At 51.9% G+C, this 2,472-nt stretch overlaps 1 non-coding gene across 1 annotated transcript; it reads right to left on the bottom strand.

The window, feature by feature from the left end:
- Positions 1–545: 545 nt before the first annotated feature.
- TRNAF-GAA (transfer RNA phenylalanine (anticodon GAA)) lies at positions 546–618 on the bottom strand. The gene has a single exon. It is a non-coding gene; the product is annotated as a tRNA-Phe (tRNA).
- Between the last annotated feature and the right edge of the window lie 1,854 nt (positions 619–2,472).

Below are 2,472 nucleotides of genomic sequence, written 5' to 3' on the forward strand. Positions count from 1 at the left end.
TTATCATTATCATTATTAGTTTCTTCTTTTCTGTTCTATTAAACCGTTCTTATCTCAACCCAGGAGTTTTACTCCTTTTCCTGATTTTCTCCCCCATCCCACTGGGTGTGGGGGGGGAGTGAGTGAGCGGCTGCGTGGTGCTTAGTTGCTGGCTGGGGTTAAACCACGACATGGCCTCAGGTCTGGGAACTGAGGACCAGGTGGAGGAGGTGTATGAGGATGGGAGCAGCCTGTGCACCATCGAGAATGACAAGCAGGAGAGAGAGGAGGTCTTTGCAGAGACCCCGCAGAGGAAAGATCCCAATCCGTGTGGAGCAGGGAAGGAGGGACAGCTGGAGAGCAGCCCAGAGGAGCGCTGAATGGAGAGTCCTGCCCAGGGGGAGGCTGGGGACTGTTGGTGCTGGAGGAAGGCTCCTTCTTAGCCACAGATCTGCAGCTACAAGGCAGGGACAGTGCTCTGAGACAAGGGGTGAAGGAGCAAGCAGGGCTGGGGCAGGCTGGAAGGCAGCAGATGGGCTCTGCAAAAATGAAAGGGAGCAAATCACTGCTGAAGCCCGGGGTTGAACCAGGGAGCTTTAGATCTTCAGTCTAACGCTCTCCCGGCTGAGCTACTTCAGCCCTGCCCCAGCAGCCCTTGTCCCTGTGCCACCCGTGCCAGGCCACAGGCTGACAGACAGGAGGAGAGCTCCTCAGGGAGGTTCCCAGGGAAAAGCTGTGCCCAGCCCTGGGCAGGGGGGACCTGGGCCCTCCCTGTCTCCAAGGCCAGCTGGGCTCCAGGTTTGGGGGAGGCCAGCTTACACTTGGGTGTGCCAAGATGTGCGTGGGCCTCGTACAAACGTGACAGTGGCAAAGCTACGTGGGCAGACCAGGCATGTGCAGTTGCAAAGGCTGAGGGTGGAAGAAGTGTGGGGCTGGTGGAGATAAGACAGACCTTATCTCCTTCCCCAAGGAAGGCCTCTCCCCACCCTTTTCTCCCTTGCTCAACTTCCCGCCTTAGCTCACAGCTCTTCTACCTCCTCCCCCTGTGAGCAGTGCAGGGGGTGGGGAATGGGGGGTTGTGGTCAGTCCATACCAGTTCCTCTTTGCTGCTCCTTCCTTCTAACACTTTTCCCAGGAGGTCCCTCCTATGGGCTACAGTCCTTTGACATAAACCTGCTCCAGCTTGGGCTCTCCTCAAGCCACCCTTCTTTCAGGAATTATCCAATGTCTCCAGTGTTGGGTCATCCACAGGCTGCAGGGATTACCTTCTCCACTGGGGTCTTCTCCATGGGCTGCAGGAGACCATCTGCTCTGGCACCTGGAGCACTTCCTCTCCCTCCTTCTTCACTGACCTTGGTGTTTGCAGGGCTGTTTCTCACACTTTTTTCTCCTCGCTCCTCTCCCACTCTAGCAGTTGTGTCCTTTCTTAAATATACCTTCACAGAGGTTCCCCCAGCTTTGCTGATGGGCTCAGGTTTTGGCCAGTGGTGGGTGCATTTTGGAGCCAGCTGGAACCAGATGTGTCTGGCATGGAGGCAGCCCCTGGTCTTTCCTCACAGGGGCCTAGGTATAACAGGACTAAGAACCTCTCTAGTTCCAAGCTATTCTCTGGAAACCCACACAGGAAGAGAGTGACATGGTGAACATTGATGCATATGGGCTTGGAAACTGGAACAGCAAGTATGCGATTAACACATGAATAGCAGGTGTTTCCTCCAAGACTCGTTTGTCAAGGAACAAAGAAAGTTGTGGGTACAAGGAGTCTCATGCATACCTTCTCCATTGCATGCAATTTGACTGCGAGCCAACCACTTTATTCCATAAATATGACACCCTAAGTGAGCCTTCTTTGAGCGCTCCCTGCTAAGCAGCTGGCTGCACGGCAGGGATCTCCCCTTCAGCTGGGACATCTCTCAAGGTTCTTGAGGCTGAGAGGCTTCTTACCTTCTGCAGATCTTTCGGAAATGACCAATATCATGTATTACCTTGTATGATAGTGCTCTATACAGATTTTGTATTGGTACCTTTGATTCTGTGTTGGTAACTTTGAATCAGTTTTATATCTTTTGTGCAGTAATTGATAGAGTGAACCTTGCCATCAAACTTTGCTAAGTTCCAAGAAAACCACTTTTGCTGATACCTCTAGCAGTGGTTCTTTAAGCAGTCTAAATCGCCTGTCTGCGACATACTGGTGTGCTTGGCAGAACTCTAAATCAGGATCTGAGACAGGAGACCTTAGTGCAGCCATACACTATATAAAGGAGGCTTTTAAGAAGATGGAGAGAGAGTTTTTACCAAGGTCTGTAGTGACAGGACAAGGGGTAAGGGTTTCAAAACTAAAGAGGGTAGATTGGATGTAAGAAGAAAATTTTTATGGTGAGGGTGGTGAGACATTGGGACAGGTTGCCCGGGGAAGTTGTGGATGCCCCATCATTGTCAGTGTTCAGGGTCAAGTTGGATGGGGCTTTGAGCAACCTGATCTAGTGAAAGATG

This window comes from Buteo buteo, chromosome 31 (assembly GCF_964188355.1).
Source record: "Buteo buteo chromosome 31, bButBut1.hap1.1, whole genome shotgun sequence".
Taxonomy (NCBI): Eukaryota; Metazoa; Chordata; class Aves; order Accipitriformes; family Accipitridae; genus Buteo; species Buteo buteo.